Source organism: Onthophagus taurus, chromosome 5 (assembly GCF_036711975.1).
Source record: "Onthophagus taurus isolate NC chromosome 5, IU_Otau_3.0, whole genome shotgun sequence".
In the NCBI taxonomy this organism is placed as follows: domain Eukaryota; kingdom Metazoa; phylum Arthropoda; class Insecta; order Coleoptera; family Scarabaeidae; genus Onthophagus; species Onthophagus taurus.
The window spans coordinates 8698250-8716243 of record NC_091970.1 but is presented as its reverse complement, the minus strand read 5'-3'; the positions used below and the strand labels follow the sequence as shown (position 1 = coordinate 8716243).

The 17994-nt window shown below is 31.9% G+C and overlaps 2 protein-coding genes across 8 annotated transcripts in view; one reads left to right on the top strand and one right to left on the bottom strand.

Moving 5' to 3' along the window:
- Positions 1 to 17994, top strand: part of LOC111413401 (chromosome transmission fidelity protein 18 homolog) — a 156800-nt gene that overhangs the window by 46001 nt on the left and 92805 nt on the right. For all 7 annotated transcript variants that reach the window (XR_011640317.1, XR_011640314.1, XR_011640315.1 and 4 more), the window contains one exon: positions 5218 to 5259. The gene's annotated coding sequence lies outside the window, so the exon portion shown is untranslated. The remainder of the gene's footprint in view (positions 1 to 5217; positions 5260 to 17994) is intronic.
- Positions 1 to 17994, bottom strand: part of LOC111420214 (Dorsal root ganglia homeobox) — a 108117-nt gene that overhangs the window by 21084 nt on the left and 69039 nt on the right. The window lies entirely within an intron of this gene.

The window sequence follows — 17994 nt, the reverse complement described above, 5'->3', positions numbered from 1 at the left end:
TTCGGGCCGCGTACCACATTGTTGATATCATGTCCAGTTTTAAGAGTGCAATTAAGCAATTAATTTACTAGTTGAGACGCTCGTGTCGAGATGGCTTTAAATTGTTCCTTAAATCAATGACAATACAAGTCAGAAAATACAAGACAATCGTATTAAATTGTTTTTGCCCCATTAACCATGATCCCATTCAAAATTTTTTGCATGAGAAAAACCTCTTAATCGAGGGTTCTGCTTTTATGCAAATCAAATGTGCGGCACACTTCGACGCTTTGCACAACACGCGGTGTCATTACGACGTCATTACGTTGTCCGTCCCTGTTAGTAGCAGGGGGCGCGCAAAGCACAATATGTCCCCCTATCGTTATAGGGTGATTGTTGGTGAAAATCCGCCCTCGAGTTGTTATCGGAATCGTTTTTGAACAAAAGCAAAGATGCGGGGCTATCATTGTAATAGTCGTCGTTGTTGTTTACAAGAATAGCAACGATTGGTGGTGGTGGTGATGGCGGAGCAGCGGTAGGGGGCGATTGTGTGAGTTACGCGGCTAATTAATGCCAATTAGGACCGTTAATATAATTACATGGTGGCCGGGCCGCGAGCAGAAGCGCTACTAATTAATACGTGACGTCATCCGGGTGTTGATTAGTCGATTACTGGTCGAGCTCGACGTCGAAGCGTCCTAACCAAGTTACACTGTTGATGTTATTTAACAGGATGCAATTTTCATGTATACACATATAGAATAAGTACATACGTCTAAATTAAATTTCACTAATTTTGCATTATGAAAATGTACAAGGTTTCCAAATTTCGATGGGTTTGCAGGGTATCTCAGTTATTATGAAAGATAGAAAGTTGCGGCTTTCGCGAACATTCGCCATTTTCCGAGTACTACCATTAATTTGCCGTGCATTAACTAACTTGGTTGATAAAGCAACAAATTGTCATATTTTTGTGTTTTTCTCGATATCTCTACATCTAATCGTAAGAGCAAAAGTACAAGAGAGCAATATTGTTAGGAATAAAATTTACTACAACTATTGTTCGAAACATTTTTTTGTAATATTCTCCGTAGCACGAATCTTACCATAATTTAAAAACGCAACAAATTCATACAATTATCACATTTTTGTATTTTTCTCAGTATTGACGCATCTGAGAGCAAAAATGAAAGAGAGCAATATTGTTAAGAACAAAATTTGCTACAACTATTGTTCCAAAAGTTTTTTTGTAACAATTTTCATTTTCCGAGTGCTTCCATTAACTGCTTGATAAAACAATAAATTCATCAAAATTTCATATTTTTGTGTTTTTCTCGATATTGACGCATCTAAGAGCAAAAGGGCAAGAGGGCAATATTGTTTAGAACAAAATTTGCTACAACTATTGTTCCAAAACTTTTTTTGTAACATTCTCCATTTTCCGAGTACTACTATTAACTGCTTGATAAAGCAACAAATTCATCAAATTGTCATATTTTTGTGTTTTTCTCGACATCTCTACATCTGAGAGCAAAAGTAGAAGAGAACAATATTGTTAGGAATAAAATTTAATAAAACTATTGTTCAAAACATTTTTTTGTAATACACGAATCTTATCATTAACTTGAAAACGCAATAAATTCATACAATTTTCACATTTTTGTACATTTCTCAATATTGACGCATATGAGAGCAAAAATGAAAGAGAGCAATATTGTTAAGAATAAAATATGCTACAACTATTGTACCAAAAGTTTTTTTGTAACATTCTCCATTTCCCGAGTGTTACCATTAACTTGAAAACGCAATAAATTCATACAATTTTTACATTTTTGTACTTTTCTCAATATTGACGCATCTGAAAGCAAAAATGAAAGAGAGCAATATTGTTAAGAACAAAATTTGCTACAACTATTGTTACAAAAGTTTTTTTGTAACATTCTCCATTTCCCAAGTGTTACGGTTAACTGTTTGAATAAGCAAATTCATCAAATTTTCATATTTTTGTGTTTTTCTCAATATTGACGCATCTGAGAGCAAAAATGAAAGACAGCAATATTGTTAAGAACAAAATTTGCTACAACTATTGTCCCAAAAGTTTTTTTGTAACATTCTTCATTTTCCGAGTGCTTCCATTAACTGCTTGATAAAACAATAAATTCATCAAAATTTCATATTTTTGTGTTTTTCTCGATATTGACGCATCTAAGAGCAAAAGTGCAAGAGGGCAATATTGTTCAGAACAAAATTTGCTACAACTATTGTCCCAAAAGTTTTTTTTGTAACATTCTTCATTTTCCGAGTGCTTCCATTAACTGCTTGATAAAGCAATAAATTCATCAAAATTTCATATTTGTACATTTTTCTCGATATTAACGCATCTAAGAGCAAAAGTGCAAGAGAGCAATATTATTAAGAACAAAATTTGCTACAACTATTGTTCCAAAAGTTTTTTTGTAACATTCTTCATTTTTCGAGTGCTTCCATTAACTGCTTGATAAAACAATAAATTCATCAAAATTTCATATTTTTGTGTTTTTCTCGATATTGACGCATCTAAGAGCAAAAGTGCAAGAGGGCAATATTGTTTAGAACAAAATTTGCTACAACTATTGTTCCAAAAGTTTTTTTGTAACATTCTCCATTTTCCGAGTGCTTCCATTAACTGCTTGATAAAACAATAAATTCATCAAAATTTAATATTTTTGTGTTTTTCTCGATATTGACGCATCTAAGAGCAAAAGTGCAAGAGGGCAATATTGTTTAAAACAAAATTTGCTACAACTATTGTCCCAAAAGTTGTTTTGTAACATACTCCGTTTCCCAAGTGTTACCATTAACTACTTGAAAAACCAACAAATTCTTAAAATTTTCATATTTTTGTATATTTCTCAATATTGATGCATCGCAGAGCAAAACTGCAAGAGAGCAATAGTGTTAAGAATAAAATTTGCAACAATTATTGTTCCAAAAGTTTTTTTGTAACATTCTCCCTTTTCCGAGTGCTACCATTAACTGCTTGATAAAGCAACAAATTCATCAAATTGTCATATTTTTGTGTTTTTCTCGATATCTCTACATCTGAGAACAAAAGTACAAGAGAGCAATATTGTTAGGAATAAAATTTGTTAAAACTATTGTTCAAAACATTTTTTTGTAATATGCTCTTGTTTTTACTACATTCAAAATAAACTTGTAGCATGTCAGTAAGTTCACTGAAATTCATGATATCTTTAAAAAACGTCGAATTATACTTATTAAAAATGTCACTAATAATTTGTAATGACAGTTATAAGTTGTTTTTTATTTTTTTCCATGGCACACTACATTATAACGCATGAGATTTTATGAGAATGTTCGGAAAGTGTTTTAATTTTTTTCTCTACTAAAATTACAATTAATATTGATGTATTATACATCAATGGATTTAAAAAAAAATCTCTATCCAATAACGTGAAAAAAAACATACCGACCAATTTGAAAATCAAAAGTTGACATCGCTTGAAATTGAAGATGGCTTTGGAAAAAATTTATTTGTAGCATGAATCATAGTATTCATCAAACCATTTCATTTGATACCTGGCTCATGAAAATCGGATTGTAAATGACTGAATTACAGGTTGAGGCATTCTTGTGTGATAACCTCTACGTACAGGTGTCTTTTCTCTGCTAAAAGTACATTCAAAATGGATGTGCTGTACATCATTGGATTCAGAAAAAAATCTCTATCTCATGACGTGACGAAAAATATACAGTGCAATTTGAAAAACAAAAGTTCATATTCGCTTGAAATTGAAGATGGCGTTGAAAGTCTTACTACTATAAAAATTTGGACCGAGGTTTAGTAGCCTCACAATGCACTGGATGACGTTGTAAACTGAATTTGCAGCAATCTGCATTATCTACACAAACAAAGCGCTTGTAACCATAGAAAAAAATTTATGTATAACGTCAAACTCAGAGGTGAAAGCAAACGTCACATTTTTGTTTTGTCGTTTAGTGTGATAATTGGTAATAACCCTGTTGTATAAGCAAATTTTCTTCCTTACGTTCTTTTGGCTTAGTGGCTTGGTTTATATCCTTTAGTTAAGTATTTAAATAAGTTAGGGCCACTTTTACCACCTCTTGATAAGTTTATCCAATAAATAAATTGGCGCTTTTTGCCAATAAGAGCAATATACGTTAAAAATTATGAATATTATCTTGGAAAAACTTTAAATTCATATTTTTTTCTATTTATTTGGAAAATGCACTTGACCTGTTCAAAATAAAGTAATGGTATAAACCGGTATAGAAATACCTATATTTAAATTTCGCGCTTTAACCTAATTAGTTCCCTCACAATCCCCTTGGGAGCGTTTGTACCAAAAAATAGTGGGGAAATGACCTTCTATATACATAATATATATAAATTTTTCTATGGCTTGAATCATAATATTTATCAAATCATTTCATTTGATACCTGGCTCATTAAAATCAGAATATAAATGACAGAGTTACAGCTTGGGGCGTTTTTTGTGTGACACCCTGTATATATTTCAACAATTTCAACAAAATCGGTGAGGGACAGTTCTGATACTTTCCTTAAGACAGAAAATCTTTTTCGGTTTTAGTATTTCTACTTTTAATATAATTTATTGTTGTTCTTTCTACTTGTCTGGTCTTTTTCTCCCCCGTTAAGGGTACGGAATAGAAAATAAGAAATTATATACAGCGCATTAAATCTTCATTAAATTTGTTGATGATATCTCAATTCGTTCTTGAGATACGATTTTTTTAAAATTTATATTTCATGACACATAAAATAAGGGATTTATTTATTTTAGTAAAATGACTTAAGTTTTATTTGAAATGTTTCGAGAAAACGAGTAATTTTTTATTGAAAGGTTGAGTTTTAAAACCAAAAAACGATTTAAAACCGCTTCGCCCCGTCGTCTTTACATTTTTTGTTTATTCACCTCCAGTATTCCTTTTCACACAATAAATTAAGGAGGGGATGTTTGGAAGTTGATTCGCTAATAACGCATTTTAGTTGATATGCGGGCATTTAAGGGTGATAAAGTAGTTTAGAAAAATAAAACTAGTTACTTGAATTAAGTGATAAATGCGTGCTATATTTTTGCTAAGCGTTATGTGATATTAGTGATGTTGAGATCATCGGATTGCTATTTTATGGATGTTAAAAGGTTAATTAATTCATTTTTTTTGTTACAATAAATAAATTTCTTTTCTTTCCAGCTGAGCTTTGAAGTAAAATCCAAGGAAAACAACATCCATTCGGTGAGTCGTTTTCAATTTTATTAATTTACCAAAACATATCGGGATAATTCGCGATTTGAACGGTGTAATGTTGCCAGATAAAAACCGTTTGAACATTCAATACATTTTTGCTTAATTAAAGCTTTAATTATTAACATTGTTAAAACATGAAATAATTTGAAATTGAGTCTATACCACTCCAAATAATACTAGTACTAGTATAATCAAATTCTAGCTTTTTAAGGGGGGAGTCTCTTTTTTTGTATCAAATAAAATGATCTCTTTTGGTATTTTTGGCTGCCAAATTATGTGGTATTTCAATTTAATCTTTTGCATGTGTTTTTATGATATATTTACTCATTTAAAAAGAATTGTTTATAAAAAATAATCTTTACATTGTACCTCAACCAAGTTGGTACGTGGTTTGTCTAAATTGCTGGTTGATACAATGAAATGATATGAAGCTCAAAAATCGAATGATGTTCTTTTCTATACAGGGTGCCCGGAAATTGCGTTCATATATTTAAAGGTGTGATTCTACATAAAAAAATCATAAAGAAAAGTTCATATAAAGTAGTAGGGTTAGAAACACGAAATTTTGCATATCCAGCTATTTTTACGAGGCGAATACGAATAATCGAATAAAAAATTAGAAGGAATGTGCAGTTGCGGAAATAAGGGATAGGGGGCGCAATTTATTTCCCATATTTTTTTTTGCTTTGATCTTTTCACTATTTTATCCTCAATGTATTAAACTATCACTAAAAATCTTAATAGGCTTCTTTCATTGGTTTGATTTAAGCTGTCAAATGGGTGATAAAAAATTTCTTCGTACATTGTCTACAAAATTTTTTTCCAATCATGGTTAATTTTAATGGTAAATTTTACCAAAACCTTAAAAAAGGAATCTAAACAAAACGTATTAACAATTTAACAAAAATAAAAAGTTTAACTTAAAACATTAACAAAAAGATTATGTAAATAAAAAACTTTGCTTTTCAGAAGGGTATCTTTTATTTTCGGCTCTACCGGTTTCGACTAATTCTTTCTAGTCATCTTCAGGAGCAATAGCCACCTGTTACACAATTTAAAAATTACATTAAAAACTAAATTAAAAATATATAATAAATTTTGTTCTTCAAAAAACACATGTTTTTAGGTTACTTCAAAAATCAACTTACGTCTGTTATATTTTTAATTTTCGAAATCTGGAATAATCGCTTCTTTCATCAGTACTTTCTTGAATTATTCGTTCTTAAATGTTGTTAAAATTTTCTCTATTTTTATGTTTTTCCTTATTTTTAGCTCACGTTGAATGTTAGTATTAGTAATGGTTGCTTTATCTTTATTTTTAGGTTATGTTCAACCCTGTGAATATAGCCGTGTATTCTTTAAAATTTAAATAGTTTCAAATATTGTGGTAAGGTTAGGTTGGCTGAATACATTTTGTTATCTTTGTGGTCACAATTAGCAATTAATTTATGAAATGAAAAAAGAAACAACAATTATAAAACAAATATGTAAGAACAATGGTTACAAACCAGATATTATTGATAAAATCATAAAAAGACAGAAGAACAAAGAAACACGCAACACTCTGACAACACTAAGCCAAAACCAGGAAAACAAATACAAAACATACATAGCTTTGGAATATCAAGGAGACATAAATGGTAAGATGAGGAAAATATTTGAAAAATACAACATTAAGCTAACTTCTAAGAGTAACAACACAATAGGTCAATTATTATTAAATAATAAGGACAAAATTAACAAATTAGATAACAACGGAATATACAAATTAACATGCGACACCTGCCAAGCAACGTATATAGGTGAAACAGGAAGATCTCTGCGAACAAGAATAAAAGAACACAAAAACCAACAAAAATCTAACTTTGGCAGACACCTTATTTTCAATAAAAACCATCAATTTGACGAAAATAAAAACGCAACCATAATACATTATAGAAACAAAGGTAATGTAATGGAAGCTCTCGAAAACTACGAGACAAACAAATTCAAATTTTTTAACCCACACACAATTTGTCTCAACGAACAAATCACCACAATGACACGACCATTGTATACTTACCTAAATACACCATACACCCCTCCCCGAAAACCCCCAGAAGAACGAGGATTTACAGCCACAGTTGCAGCTTAAAATCGCAACTATCTGGGTCCCATGGCAACTACTCCTCTCCTTTCTCCTACCTTTTCTCCTTTCTTTCCCTATTTCCCTAACTAAAACGCTAACTTGACATAACATGACATTGAATTTTTTAAACCTTGACTCAGACACCAAGAACTTACTCAACATTAACGAAGCTTCATACAATAACAGAAAAATAATATTTATGCTAATTATGACCACAAAGACAACAAAATATATTCAGCCAAAAACACCACACACCCCTCCCTAAAAAGAAACCCCCAGAAGAACGAGGATTTTAAAGCCATGGTTGCAACTCTAAAATCGCAACTATCTGGGTCCCATGGCAACTACTCCTCTCCTTTTCTCCTGCCTTTTATCCTTTCTTTCCCTATTTCCCTAACTAAAACGCTAACTTGACATAACATGACATTGAAATTTTTAAACCTTGACTCAAGCACCAAGAACTCACTCGACATTAACGAAGCTTCATATAATAACAGGAAAATAATATTTATGCTAATTGTGACCACAAAGATAACAAAATGTATTCAGCCAACCTAACCTTACCACAATATTTGAAACTATTTAAATTTTAAAGAATACACGGCTATATTCACAGGGTTGAACATAACCTAAAAATAAAGATAAAGCAACCATTACTAATACTAACATTCAACGAGAGCTAAAAATAAGGAAAAACATAAAAATAGAGAAAATTTTAACAACATTTAAGAACGAATAATTCAAGAAAGTACTGATGAAAGAAGCGATGATTCCAGATTTCGAAAATTAAAAGTATAACAGACGTAAGTTGATTTTTGAAGTAACCTAAAAACATGTGTTTTTTGAAGAACAAAATTTATTATATATTTTTAATTTAGTTTTTAATGTAATTTTTAAATTGTGTAACAGGTGGCTATTGCTCCTGAAGATGACTAGAAAGAATTAGTCGAAACCGGTAGAGCCGAAAATAAAAGATACCCTTCTGAAAAGCAAAGTTTTTTATTTACATAATCTAACAGGATGGGAAGTAATAATATTAATATTAACAAAAAGCACTTAAATTTTTAACAAATAACACCAAAAAAAGTTATAAGAATTGTTGAAAAATTCCACCATCCATGTCAATGCAACATCTCACTCGTTTAATTAATGAACGTCTCACTTTCCAAAAAATACCTTGTTTGTTTCGAATAGTGTTACAACCGTCCCTTACACGTTGTTCTAGCTCTTCGACATTGTTAACTGGTTAACTGGTGTTGCATACACTAAATATTTAAGATAACCCCAGAGAAAGAAGTCTATGGGATTTAAGTCTGACGAACGTGCGGGCCATGCTACGGGCGCTCCTCGACCTATCCATCTTTCACGGTAGGTTTCATTTAAATATTGCCGTACTTGAACGCTGAAATGAGGAGGAGCCCCATCATGCATAAACCACATTTCCCTTCGTGTTTGATACGGCACTTCTTCCATCAGTTCAAACAAGGTATTTTGCAAAAATTTAAGATAAGTTGTACCGTTGAGACGGTAATCAAGTACATACGGATCAATTAAATGATCCCCAATAATACCAACCCATACATTAATAGAAAATCTTTCTTGATGTTTCGTGGCTAAAACATTGTATGGGTTTTCATCGGCCCAAACATGGATATTATGGAAGTTAATGACGCCATCTCGGGTAAATCCAGCTTCATCGGTAAACAACACTTTTTCCGGAAAATTTCTGTCGTGGCACCATTGTTCCATAATCCAACGACTGAACTGTAGTCTTGGGATGCTATCGGTGGGTTTTAAGGCCTACACCTTTTGGAAATGATATGGATGCAGTACCTGATCTTTAAATACCTCCCAAACGGTGGATTTCGGCACATTTTCTTGTACCGATAATCTCCTAGTCCTTACCGTAGGATTGATAACTACTGCATCGAGCATGATCTTCCACAGTCGTAACGATTTTCCTTAAAGCGCCCAGTTTCACACAATCTTCTATGAATAGAAGCGAACGTTTGTGAAGTTGTAGGTTTGGATATCGTTCTGCGTACAATCTTCGTGCTTCTCTGGCATTTCCATCAGCTCTACCGTACGTAAAGTGAATGTTTGGCATCTCTTCGTTTGAGTATTGAACCATTTTGATTTAATTAAACGTAAATTATAATGGTTGTTGCACTAAAATAATTTTTTATCGACCGTTTGACAGCAAAGATCAACAAATGAAAAGAGCCTACTAAGATTTTTAGTGATAGTTTAATACACATGTTTGTGTGCAGTATTTTACTTAGCATTATTTATCTTGAAAACGAGTGGTCGTAGACCATTTTATAAGCAGAACATTTTTTATGTATTTTTTTCCGTAGATTCTAATTTTGAGGTTAAAATAGTGAAAACATCAAAGCAAAAAAAAATATGGGAAATAAATTGCGCCCCCTATCCCTTATTTCCGCAACTGCACATTCCTTCTAATTTTTTATTCGATTATCGTATTCCCCCCGTAAAAATAGCTGGATATGCAAATTTTCGTGTTTCTAACCTTAGTAGTTTTTGAAATAATGAGAAATAACCTCATATTGAACGTCTTCTTCAAAGCGCTCTAACTCCCATAGGAAGCATTTTCGGACACATCTTTATATGAACTTTTCTTCATGATTTTTTATGTAGAATCACACCTTTAAATATATGAACGCAATTTCCGAGCATCCTGTATACTTGTGATTACCGTTTGAATTAAACTAAGCAAAAAAAATATTATTGGCAAAGTCAAATTAAGATAATCGATTTTGTTCTTGAAATCGATAAGTTTATTGCAAAAAAAACATGTATAAATCGTATCAGTTTTTCTGTAGGTCATAGGATAGAAAGATGCTATTTGAAAATATAGTTCAAATTTCAAGTCAATCTTATGAGTGATTTTTTAGGAATCGTATTAACCAGATGTAAAAAGGATGTTTCGAGAAAAATGCACTTATAGTTTCATGTACTCTACAATGTTATGCGTGTATACGCCTTGTTAATTTAACATTTATAACTTCTACATTCAGCCAGAAATCTAATTACAACTAAATGAAGTTGAAAATGTTTAATACCTTTATAATATTTTTTTAATGGTTAGATAGGATTTATTTAATCTATCAACAGTTAAAACAAAATTTAGAATGTTGAAACGAATATTTGAAAATAAAAGCGAAACAAAGGTTTTGTATGGTACATTTATATTTTTATTATTTATACAGGGTGTCTCACGTAACTGGTTCGTTAGAACTTGTTTAGGTACCCCTATTCGTAGCGGTTTGAAATTTTGACAACATGGATTGTTCATTCGAAGCTTTCGATCTAAAATAATTTCAAGATGGCCGCCACTTCCGGTCTACCGGATGTAGACCACAACTTCGTTATTTTAAATGGGATGCTATAGTTTTTAATGCACCTTTTAATTATATTCGACAAAATAAGTTGACTTTGATAAAAGTTATTGGTACCTACCATTTTTCGTTTTCGAGTTATTTTGTTTTTAAGTTTTTCTTTGGCAAATTACTTTATGCTCTTTAAAACCTTATATCTCAGCCAACGCTCATTCAAAAAAGCTCTAAATTGGCACGATTACTCTTGAGATGTTGTCAAACAGATTGTCATTTGTTGTATTAAAGTATCTTATACAGGGTGGTCAAAAATTGAATTATCGTTTCTCCATATTCAATGGTAAGAAAGTCGAAAATTTTGGAACGCCCCATATTTTTTTACCCTATCAGAAATGGAATTTGATAAAAATGTGGCAAAATTAATTGGCAGATTTAGTTGGTTAGATAGCTCAATTTTACTTAGCTTTTACTAAAAATGTTTTAAGAACTATTCGAGAATAAACTCATCGCTCTTAATTTGAAGTGATATTGGAGAGGTAGAATTTTCCCATGATACTGAGATAGTCCACATACATTTCAAATTATTCGAGATAATATAAAATATTTTGTTATATTCACCAACATAACAAAATTTATCTCAATTTGTGTGAGTCTTCTTCATTTTCTAAATCTTGTTCCTCTATATTTACTTCTTCATCATTATTGTCTTCTTCTTCACTTTCTTCATCATCATCATCTTCTTCTTTACCTTCCTTTTCTTCTAGAGATTTGTCCAGTATAAGTAAATTTTTCATGTCTTCATTCATATTTTTATATCTTTCTGAACATTCTTTATAAAAGTTACTAATAAATGGATCAGAGCTCAGTAATAGTCTTTTAAATAAATCTTCATTTGTTTGAAGTCTACCACATTTTCTTGTGTGACACTCTCTAAATCTGCGTGCTTGTTTGTTTTTTGCTTCTTGATAAATAAAATCCACAATTATGTGTTAAGTAATCTTTGACTGCCAATTTTTTGGTTAAGGCGCACGTTGGCGCAAGATTTCTTATGCTATGTACAGGGTGTCCGCATAGGCTATCTCCGAAACTAAAAGAGATAGAAAAAAAGTAGCTTACATGTCATGATCTCGTTTTTCGAGAAAATGCTAATACCGAAAACTCCGAACAGCTATCGTCTCTTGTTTTCGCCCTATCGGCAAAAACTGAAAATTTTGCAAAAACTTATTATCAAAGATGGAGTATTATAAATAAAACATTATATGGGCAACTTTTTACGAAGAATTCAGTGGCGTAGGTAGAATTTTTTTCCCATCATTTATTTTCGAGATTTTAGACGTAACTTTATTTTTTTAAATGGAAACCATAGTTGGCTATGACTTAAAATAATTTGTTATTTTCTTCTGATAACAAATATATATAGCTAGGCTGAACAAGCAATTGAGAATTAGCAGTTCAACATAACCTAAAACTATGGCCAACAATAATTTTTTTGAAAATTTTGTGTTATTACAAGAGATAATGGATGATGATGTTGATTTTAAGGCTCATTTGATTTTATACAGTTCTGGCAGTTTTCCAAATTAAAGGGGAGAAACAAGAAATATTAATCCTAACCTAGAATTTCACAACCGCTGACAAACTAAGCACGTAACAGCGCTGACTTAGCGTATCGTTCAGCTGCGACTGCTAATATAGCAACTCAACAGTTGACACCGGCTGAACGTGCCCATTGTTTCCAATTATTGCCAAAGTTTGTAGTAGTATTTAAAAATTCACTAACAACTCTGGCATTATGTGCTGGTGCTCTGTCATATTGAAAATATATCATTTGAGACTTATTTAATGACAAATTGTCGACCAAAGGCACAATGTGCTGCCTTGATATATTGAGGTATTACCTGAGTTTAAGTTTTTATGGTAGATACTATATGCCAACATTCTATTATCTAAAAGGGCACACCATACATTGAACCCCAACCTTCTTCGAACACTCAGAGACTTAATTGGTCCAGATGACATTTTGAACAAACAGCAGATTATTTAATTTTTCTAAATATCATCTACAAAATTCTAATCTTAGATTGACATCTCCGGCACGTAAATAATGAGTCAGCCCCGCTTTGTATGGTTTATACAAATTTTTCTTTCATATTCGGGAGCTGCGGCTTTTGGGTCAGACGTCTTGTTCAATTTCTCTGCAAGATGTTGATGGATTTATCGCAACTGAAGCCAACACATTGACTTCATCCTCTTGCAGGCCATTTTGGTATGTTTTTGCACGTGGTTTGGGGAAGGACCAAAAATCTATTAAATTTTCTGCTAACCGGCTGAAGGTTGTGCCATCATAGTATGTATGGTTATCACCATAGCAACATAGCTTTTAAATACATACATTAGTTGTAGATAGAACAAAATGAATTTTTGTTAATTATTCAATAATTATAAGAAATATACCCCACAAACTATATATATTTGTTATCAGAAGAAAATAACAAATTATTTTAGGTCATAGCCAACTATGGTTTCCATTTAAAAAAATAAAGTTACGTCTAAAATCTCGAAAATAAAAGATGGGAAAAAAATTCTTCCTACGCCACTGAATTCTTCGTAAAAAGTTGCCCATATAATGTTTTATTTATAATACTCCATCGTTGATAATAAGGGAGATATTCGTAAATGTCGTTTTTGCAAAATTTTCACTTTTTGCCGATAGGGCGAAAACAAAAGACGATAGCTGTTCGGAGTTTTCGGCATTAGCATTTTCTCGAAAAATAAGATCATGACATGTAAGCTACTTTTTTTGTATCTCTTTTAGTTTCTGAGATAGCCTATGCGGACATCGAAATTGGGACACCCTGTACTCTATAATGTTATGCGTGTATACGCCTTGTTAATTTAACATTTATAACTTCTACATTCAGCCAGAAATTTAATTACAACTAAATGAAGTTGCAAATGTTTAATACCTTTATAATATTTTTTTAATGGTTAGATAGGATTTATTTAATCTATCAACAGTGCTTAAAACAAAATTTAGGATGTTGAAACGAATATTTGAAAATAAAAGCGAAACAAAGGTTTTGTATGGTACATTTATATTTTTATTATTTATACAGGGTGTCTCACGTAACTGGTTCGTTAGAACTTTTTTAGGTTCCACTATTCGTAGAGGTTTGAAATTTTGGTAGCATGGGTTGTTCATTCTAAACTTTCAATCTAAAATATTTTCAAGATGGCCGCCACTTCCGGTCTACCGGATGTAGACCACAACTTCGTTATTTTAAATGGAATGCTATAGTTTTTAATGCACCTTTCAATTATACATAAAAAAATATGTTGACTTTGATAAAAGTTGTTGGTACATAGCATTTTTTGTTTTCGAGTTATTTTAATTGTAAGCTTTTTTTGGCAAATTTCACCATGCTTTTTAAAAGCCCATATCTCAGTTAACTTTCATTAAAAAAAACCTCTAAATTGGCACGATTACTCTTCAGATGTTGTCAAATAGATTGTCATTTCTTGTATCGGAGTATCTTATACAGGGTGGTCAAAAATTGAATTACCGTTTCTTCATATTCAATGGCTAAAAAGTCGAAAATTTTAAATGGAATGCCCCGTATTTTTTTACCCTATCAGAAAGGGAATTTAATTCTCTACAAATTATCTATAAACATTCCTCTACCTATTTATTGTAGTTTCCTTGATATTGGGAAATTAATCAAAGCATGCACGGAATGCGGGAAAACGTTTGATTTTTTTATTAGAAGGCCATGGAATTTTGACAGTTTTTGGACCATATTTGTGTTATTGTTACTTACTTTTGATCAGGAGTGAAAGTCATTGTATATCATGGCAAATTATTCCAACGCCGATATTTTAAATTTGTTTTATATTCATGGCGAATGTAATAAATTTTTGGATAGGACGTGTCAAAAAGGGTTTTCTTAGTTCTACAAACATCGAAACAACAAGAAACCGTAAATTCCCTATCACCAGTGATGAAGATAATGAAATAAATGTCTTATCATATTTTATTGCTTACCCAAATTCTTCAGTAAGAGGTGCCTCGGTCGATTTAGGTAAGTAATGTCTGAGCCGGTGAGAATGAAAGTGGCATAAGTCATAAAATTTTAAAAATTGAGTTAAGTCCGTATTTACAATCCTTAGGTATAGGTTTATTTAGAATGAAATGCGCTTTAGTCAATTTGTGTCGAAATTCACCTCTAGGAGCACGAATAGGGTCATTAAGGATTGTACCCTATTCGTCTAGTTCGGAAGACGAAGAAGAAACGACAAAAATGGAACATTCTAATAAAACTAAAAGTAGGAAAAGAATTCGAAATCCTTCTCTAAACAAACAAAACATTGCGAAGCAAGCACGAAATTTCGGGCAACGATACGTTACAAAGATGGGTAAAATTATTGAGAAAAAAACATTTCAAGATGCTCTCTGTTCCTGCAAAAGGAACTGTAATGACAAAATCACGCCAGTAGAGCGAAAGTCGTTGTTTGAAGCTTTTTGGAAAATGGGAAATTTCAAAAGACAAAATACATTTTTATGTGGTTTAGTAAGTAAAAATTCAGTGAAGCAAAGAAGGCCAAGAAAGGAAGGAGCCACTATGAGGAGTGCTTCATTTCAATATAATTTAAAACCAAACAATAATTTATCAGTTGTGGTTTGCAAGAAATATTTTCTTGGCACGTTTAACTTGTCTGAGGGAAGAGTTTCCCAAGCTTTATGAAAAACACTCGATGGTCAGACTCCAGGAGATGACCTAAGAGGCTTAAAAGGCTGTCCTAAACGAAAATATCAGAAGACGATAAAACTTACGTTATGCAGCATATCCAAACAAAAAATATTTATGCCAATCATTGAGCCTGCGAAAAATGTATGCGCTGTACGCCGAAAAATGCTATGAAAACCAGAGATATCTTCAATACGAAATTCAACTTACACTTCTATAGCCCGAAAAAAGTTTTTCTACTAAGAGGTTTACAAGAAATATCGTCATGCCTATTAAAGCACTTAAAAGTTTATGCTAACAATAAAAAGAAAGTCACTGTTTACAGCGATACATGCGGAGGACAAAATCGAAACATTAATATGTGTTTGGCATTAATGAGATTTATTCAAAGTGATGAAACTAACATCGAGGTCATAGACCAGAAGTTTTTGGTACCGGGCCATTCGTTTTTGCCTAACGATTCTGATTTTGGCAGTGTAGAACTTGCAGCAAAAGGAAAAGTCATCTACGTTCCAGAAAACTGGTATGAAATTATGACAAATTGTAGAAATAAAAAAAAATTTATAATAAGTACAATGAATAAAAATGATTTTTTTTCTACTGAAAATTTAAAGAGGAATGTTAGTAACAGAAAAATCAATATAAACTGGTTGAAAATCCAGTGGATTAGAATACAGAAAGGGAGTCCTTATAAAATAATGTATAAGGAAACATTAGAGGACATGATAGAGTTTGATGTCCTAAACATAAAGCCAACTGGCAGAAAGGGAAGGCCTATTTCTTTAAAGAACGTACCGTACGTTAAACTTTATACTAACATAAGACCTATAGGGGAGTTTAAAAAACAGGATATGATGGCTTTGTTGTCGTTTATTCCTCCGGTGCATCACAATTTTTTTTTAAATCTATGTACAGGGTGTCCCAATTTCGATGTCCGCATAGGCTATCTCCGAAACTAAAAGAGATAGAAAAAATTTCGCAAAATTTTGCGAAAACGACATTCGCGAATATCTCACTTATTATCAAAGATGGAGTATTATAAATAAAACATTATATGGGCAACTTTTTACGAAGAATTCAGTGGCGTAGGTAGAATTTTTTTCCCATCTTTTATTTTCGAGATTTTAGACGTAACTTTATTTTTTTAAATGGAAATCATAGTTGGCTATGGCTTAAAATAATTTGTTATTTTCTTCTGATAACAAATATATATAGTTTGTGGGGTATATTTCTTATAGTTATTGAATAATTAACAAAAATTCATTTTGTTCTATCTAAAACTAATGTATGTATTTAAAAGTTAATGTTGCTATGGTGATAACCATACATACTATGATGCAACATAATGTATCAAATAATTGCCAAAGTTTGTATTTAAAAATTCGATAACAACTCTGGCATTATGTGCTGGTACGATGCACCTGCATGTTAAGTGTCAAAATATAACAAAACTGAATAAAACTTTACAATGAATTTCGAAAATTATGAAAAATGTAACATGATGGAATGCTATATGTTATCAGATAAGAATGCGACGTTAGCCGCGGAATTTTATTTTACAAGATATCCAGAAAGAAGACAACCGCACGTAAGAACCTTCAGCCGGTTAGCAGAAAATTTAATAGATATTTGGTCCTTCCCCAAACCACATACAAAAACATACCAAAATGACCTGCAAGAGAAATTGCAACAAGACGTCTGACCCAAAAGCCGTTGCTCCCGAATATGAAAGAAAAATAAGTATAAACCTTACAAAGCGGGGCTAACTCCTTATTTACGTGCTGGAGATGTCAATCGAAGATTAGAATTTTGTAGATGATATTTAGAAAAATTAAATAGTCTGCTGTTTGTTCAAAATGTTATCTGGACCGAACAAGTCTCTGAGTGTTCAAAGAAGCTTGGGGTTCAATGTATGGTGTGCCCTTTTAGATAATAAAATTTTGCCATATAATATCTACCATAAAACCTTAAACTTAGAGAAATACCTCAATATATTAAGGCAGCACATGAGCCTTTGGTCGACAATTTGGCACTAAATATGTCTCAAATGATATATTTTCAATATGACGGAGCACCAGCACATAATGCCAGAGTTGTTAGTGAATTTTTAAATACTACTACAAACTCCTTGCTACAAACTTTGACAATAATTGGAAACAATGCTTTCCCTCATGGTATGGTTATCACCATAACAACATTAAGTTTTAAATACATACAATAGTTTTAGAAAGAACAAAAAAAATTGATACATTATATTCCATCATAGTATGTATGGTTATCACTAGGGCACGAAACTTTTGTTACAAAACGATACGATTTCCCCCCTCCACTAGTTCTCATAGGCTAGTTTTCTAGGAAGCCACTGAGAACAAGTGGAGGGGGGAAATCGTATTCTTTTGTTACAAAAGTTCCGTGCCTTAGCTATCACCATAGCAACAATAACTTTTAAATACATACATTAGATTTAGATGGAACAAAATGAATTTTTGTTAAT